General features: G+C 41.4%; 1 long non-coding RNA gene across 2 annotated transcripts; it reads left to right on the top strand.

Moving 5' to 3' along the window:
* Positions 1–944: 944 nt before the first annotated feature.
* On the top strand, positions 945–4,324 carry LOC123072313 (uncharacterized). 2 transcript variants are annotated; one of them, XR_006435030.1, is made up of 6 exons: positions 945–1,354; positions 1,870–2,116; positions 2,199–2,689; positions 3,047–3,109; positions 3,246–3,319; positions 4,039–4,324. It is a non-coding gene; the product is annotated as an uncharacterized lncRNA (long non-coding RNA). The 2 variants fall into 2 exon arrangements; XR_006435029.1 differs by having other exon boundaries at positions 946–1,354; positions 2,655–2,689.
* The last annotated feature ends 2,045 nt before the right edge of the window (positions 4,325–6,369 follow it).

Raw genomic sequence — 6,369 nt, 5'->3', positions numbered from 1 at the left:
ATTCCATTTGCCCGGCGCACTCTGTCTTCCTCCTCACTGAGATTCACTGCATCAACCAGACCTTTCAATTGTCCCCATTTGTTCTGTTGTCTCTCTCGGCAGAGTTCTTCTGAACTGAATACTGCTCCATCCAGAATCTTTAACTGGTTTAACAGTTACTATATCTGTTTGGAGGATGTAATATGTCATATTGCCTTGGATATCTGGTGGCCAAAAGGAGAATTATTCACCCAAGCATCCTCCCAGAAAAGAGTTTTAGCCCCCTTTTCAATAATCCTCAGTGCAATTTTGTTGTTGTTGGTTGCTTCATATTAATCAAGTGGGTGTTATATGTGCTTGATAGTTTGTAGATGCACTCTTTGATGGGCTTGATGTTCTTTGCAATTCATCAGTGTTACATACTGCGATTGCTAACTGTTGGATTCATTGCAGGTGCTCCAGTCTGTCAGACCATTTGTGGTAACTTGACAGTCGATGCCAGAAACCCCGAGATATCATCACTGACAAATGTAGGTAGATTAGTTGACCTTTGTTTAATACCAGGCCTACTATCTGCTCAGTTGATCCCTTGTGTTTTCATTACTTGTTAGAGAACCCATGCGTACTATCTAATCAAGTGCCAGTTGCACCATTGATAATAGATATGTGATCTGCCTTGCTACAATTTCCGTTTACTACTAGTTCCTAATTTCCTACACAAACATCTTCCAGGTCATGTGGCCGAACGGCTGATACCTTTTTTTTTCTTGTCTTGGGTAGCTTCAGGACGAAATTCGTATATGCACTACCAGAAACCGTAATATTTCTGTGAGTCGACTAATTTTCCTGTCGGGCCCGCGACTAGCCCACAGGAAAAACGATTGGGCTGTCGGTCGACTCCTGGACGCCAGGGATATGTCTAATATTCATGTGGGCTGAGTAAGTACCGACAGGAATATAATTCAGCCGCGCGCATCTGGAAACTACGCCCCGCCATGGAGCCCTCTTTTCGCGCCTGTCATCGCGCACGCCCAAATCCAATCCCCCCCAGATCTCCTTATCCTTTCCTTCTGCGCCGCCCAATCCCTCTGCTTTTGAGGCCTCCGACCACCATCCCTCCATGGCTCCCCGCCTTCCAAGGTCACCCGAGCGCCTCAACCCGCACTCTATGATGTGGATCTGTACCCGCCGGCCACCACCATCCATGGCTCCTCCGCTATTGGGACACGGCGTCGTCCCATCTCCGTTCTGGATATCACCATGCGACACCAACGCTTGTCCTCCTCCTCCACCATGGCCCTGCTCAGACCACGCCGCCATCGATGCCACCGTTGAGAATCCACCCCAACTCGAGCAGTTCACCGGCGTCATGGAGGTACGTGACCTAAATCTCAAAACTCTGTTGTTTCCTGTTTCTGGCATCTCCGGATCCCCAAATCTGGTGCAGCTCTAGGAATCCCCAAATCCGGCCTCAGATCCGATCTATAGAGCTGTAGTTTAGATGCATAATAATCACCAAAACTGGTGCAGCTCCTTGGATCCCAAATCTCGATCTGGATTTCAGTTATTTCTTTGAGAAATTTGCAACCATTTATTTCTGCCTTATTTCTTAAATTAGTTTGGAGGCAACAACACGTAGCCACAGGATTTAAAAATTTACTAAGACTAGGTGGGATACTTGGGGTGTACTCGGGGAGTTTCAATTAGTACTTTGGATACAACTGTACCTATCCAAAATGCATGTAATATTGTTTCAGACTAAATGATAATTTTCTTTCTATTTCAGTGAGTTTTTTCATTAACTTACTGTACAATAGCATAATAATTCAATCTCTATTTTTTCTGTCCATACATTTTGATTTTACTTGCTTTAAATATGTTGACATTCAGGAAGCGCTAAGCAGCTGCATTGCAAATATGAGGAACATCATCCGTGCAAGAAGTTCAGATTCACTCGACGGCAAGAAATAGTGTCATATTTTTCTTCCAAATAGTATGTACCATTCCCCACATTGATACTTATGATCACCCATTTGATATCTCCTTTTCCTAGTTACAGTTCATCCAGGTCAGGAGTAGGATTTAAGGTTCATGATCCAACTATAAGAGACGTGTAAAATCCTTTGCCCTTGACATGGTATGGTACATTCTGCTATTTCCCTACCTGTCTCCAAATTCATGTATTGATTAATTTTGATTCAAGTTTTCTATCTTGCAAGATCATGCTATCTTCAATATGCTCAAGAACATCTGAAATGCACCTAGACATTATATTTCAAAGTATTGACAATGAAACTGTACCAGGAAAGGATTATTACCAGCAGCTATGCTCAAGATATGAATGCTCTGTTATAACAATGAACAAGCTAGGGATACGTTCAGGGGCTCCTATCATGGGCCATACTATATGTCATCTTAATTTAGTTACTCCTTTTACTACTTGCTTCTTGGAATTTCCTATTCTCTTGTTATCCTCCCTCCGTTCCGAATTACTTGTCGTAGAAATGGATGTATCTAGACATTTTTTTCCATTTCTATGACAAGTAATTCCGAACGGAGGGAGTAGTACTTAACAGTTCTAGTGCATTCCTCATATTTAAGCTCACCGTGTTCTTCCTTCTCCCTTAAGTTGTATTTGGTTTCTCTTTCTTATATTAAAGATTGAACAATTGCAGTGCAAGCACACAATTGGATGTTCCTGCTGGAGAAGGTGCGCAATCTTGCTGAGTGTAATTTTACATTGCTGGAACTAGATGATTGTAGCTCTTAGTTGTACAAGGTGGATGCAAGTGTCTGGGTGCGATGACCCATAGATATTGCATTGCTCTGAAAATTATCAGTACATTGCGTAGATGAATGGATGTCACTCCTTGCATTATTGTTCTGAACTTCTGTACTAACTTACTGACGCATCAAGTAACAACTATCCTCTGTTTGTGGTCACCCCTTTGCCTAGTAACTTATTTCCTTATGATTTTTTGATTGTCTTACTATCCAGTACAGTAACAGTTTGCTCCCTAACTTGTTTGTCCATACCTTATCATTTTAGTCTCTTTCATTATGTTAGGTTTTTGGGAAGAATTAAACGAACATCATCAGTGCAACATAGAGGCTGAAGCAGGTGGTTGAGGTATCACTCAATTTCAAGAAATTGAATAAGATTCTTCCAAGTGAAATGGCACTATTCCCTTTCATATTTTGTTCTATGCACATGAACCTAGAAATTAAATATTGATCAACACCTAATGGAGGACTTGTTTTTCTAGTTCGCAATTCATTCTTATTAGGAGAAAAATTCAAGATCACGTATCTGTGAGATATGCAAGAGCCTCCAATCAAGGTATTTTTACTTTTGCCTTCACCATCATCCCCAAAGTTTTATCAGGAATAATTGTTAGTCAAGTTTTCTCTTGTATATTTGAAATATATCATGCTATATCCAGTGTGCCCAAGAGCATGAGATCAACATTATTGAGCCAGTAGTTGCTATGTTGGTTTAGTCTAAACACAACCTCTTTGTATTTCTTTGGGGTCTTTTATTGTCTCACCATGATGTGCAGTTCTCATGCTGTTACATTATGGAATAATTGCATAACGTCGGCTTTTTTAGTCTTATGGAGATGATGATGTCTCTGCCCATTTTTCTTGAACATTTGAAATGGATAGACTTAAGAGTATTGACATTGGTAGTGTGATTTCTTGCAAGAAGTCTCTAATGTGCTCAGGAAGTTAGCTGATAATTATGTCAAACTAATCCAGAAGCATGTTCTCAGGTTGTCATTTAAATGGATTTTGTCAACTGCATGATTTGTATCAAATCTGCGATATGATGCTAGAACAAATTACTTCATTATTAGTCTATGAGCTGTAAAAGTGGGTAACTTTGCTGAGACAAAAACAAGTTGGGTGTATATGCCAATGTTATTGCGAGAAACCGAGATACCAAATAGATTATGCTCATTATATCTGATACATATTGTTCCTGTTTCTTGTTACCTTTTTGTAGCAAACTGTTGACACTTGCACATTTTTACAAGTTCTATTAAATGTCCACTGCAGGGTAACCTTGAAGGGAAGTTTGCAACTTAAGCTGCAACCAAAGATTATAGAAAATGAGGTCTCTTCTTGTGTATATTTAGTTGATGCACTTGTGTGTTTTTAGATGTTGCACCTCTGTTTCCATTGACCTTCGATTCATGTACGTAAATTCTATGGAACTGTATCCGAAGACATGTGAATTTGTATCTCTGGTTCATGGAAACAATTGATAGTGATGTTTCTATGTTATAAATATTCTGAGTTATGGAATAGTTATGTATAAAACCATTGATATTTTTTTTGTTTATTTGGTTTCTTCTTTTTCTGACGGTTATGTATGACAGGGATATACTATTTCCCTGGTTTGCCAAATCTGACGCCTATATAACCCTGTAGGGCCAAACCCGTCAGGGAAATGAGAAAACCCGACAGGAATATAGTTCTTGTCGGTTGGCCGACAGGCATAGTTTATTTTCCCTGTCAAGCTATCCCTGACGGGTGGCCGACAGGAAATACTTTTCCTGTCGGTACATCCTATTTTCCTGTCGGTTCGGGGCTCACAGAAAAATATCAGTTTCTGGTAGTAATGTTAACGTCTAACCTTACATATTGCAAGCATTGATTTTTACGATATATTTATACTGATCCCGCGAAAACAAAATCATGTAACTAATGGAAGCAAATCAAGTTCATATTCTTCTTCCAAATGTTCACTCGTCTGGCGCCTGTGAGCGGGAGAGATCGAGAGAATAATGCACCTTGGGCGCTCTCATTGCATTGCTGTGATTATATACACGAGCCGTACATGTACAGGGCGCATAGCGCAGGAGAAAGAGGGAGAGTGGGACACGCGACGTGCGAGAGGTGGGGGGGCATGCACGACGTGCATGGCCATGCAGCTAGTCTAGGGCAGCAACTGCTTACACCCCGCTGCAGCTGAAGCGTCCGGTGGCCGGATGCATAAGCTGGACCGGAACTCCTGGAACGCCGATGTCGAGAGCCCCTTGGTCAGGACGTCAGCGAACTGATGCTTGGTGGGCACGTACAGTACGTGGAGGTGACCAAGGGCGACCTTCTCTCAGACGAAGTGGATGTCGAGCTCGATGTGTTTCGTGCGTCGATGGTGGACGGGGTTGGCAGCCACCTAGACGGATGAAATGTTGTCGCAAAAGACAACGGTGGCCTTGGGGAGGGAGACGCCAGTGGCGGAGCCAAGGGGGGGCGAGCAGGGGCCTGGCCCCCCCTAATGATTGAACGATGCTGTGTAATTAGCGATAGGAACACATGTATTCCTCACGCTTATAGGTACTTGGTCCCTCCTATACGGCGTTAATTTAAGGAAAAAGGAGAAGGCCCATGTCAAGCCCACACTAGCGGCCTGGGCTCTGCGTTGTCGGTTGTCGCATGATCAGCCTGTACGTTTAGCTCGAAAAAAAGATTAGCCTGTACGTGAAATAGGCTCATAAAAAAAACATGTATGTGGATTAGTCGCCGCTGTTCCAGACCTACTACTCCCGATCCTATTCATACGGCGTAACTGCGACGGCGCGACAAAGGCACGCAGCCTGATTCCAACCAACAGAAACTAGCCAAGGACCCAAGGTTTAGCACATCAGCGCATCACACCATGCATTTACTAATCTCAATTCTCATCTTGTATCATTAATTGTTGAACATATACATCAGATTTTACTAGTTTACATGTTCTGGTTGTCTGACTTGTAATGCTAAGATTCTATGAAGAATTCCTATCCTGTACATGTCCTAAAAATTATTGTGACCGTGATGCAAATTATCTTGTATGAGTAATTATTTGCCATGCAAATTTCCCTATGTCAAACTTATTCAATATAACTAATTGTGACACTGCAATTCAGCAGCTATGAAGAGAAAAGCATTGTCAAACACTGTCCATGTTAATTCATTATTTAAGCAGGTTGCTTTCTAGTTCTCCACTGAAATAGTTAATAAAGCTGATGTGCAAGTCATAAATCTGGTCCAATTGACACTCACGATCAGGATATGCCAGACATGGAAGTGTTGCAGAACAAGCAAAAACATGTCGAATTGGGAGCTGCCACCAGACAAGCAAGTTGAAGCTCTAATAAGTGCCTCCAAAATATTGATTTTCTTTTAAGCGCCAAACGAGAGACTTACTTGGGTTAAATGTTGAAAAAATTTAATAGGTAAGTTCTCTTGCAGCGAAATTATTAATTTTTTGTCATGTTATTGGCAATTGTAAAGGTAAATTTGAACTTATACAACTGTATCAATGTTTTGTATTGTGTGGCGTATATTACAGTATGATGATTGTTATTTTTTGGTCTAGAAAAAGTTTAGGAACTTGACTTG

The sequence above is a fragment of the Triticum aestivum genome, chromosome 3B (assembly GCF_018294505.1).
Source record: "Triticum aestivum cultivar Chinese Spring chromosome 3B, IWGSC CS RefSeq v2.1, whole genome shotgun sequence".
In the NCBI taxonomy this organism is placed as follows: Eukaryota; Viridiplantae; Streptophyta; class Magnoliopsida; order Poales; family Poaceae; genus Triticum; species Triticum aestivum.
This window is presented reverse-complemented; position numbering and strand designations above follow the sequence as displayed.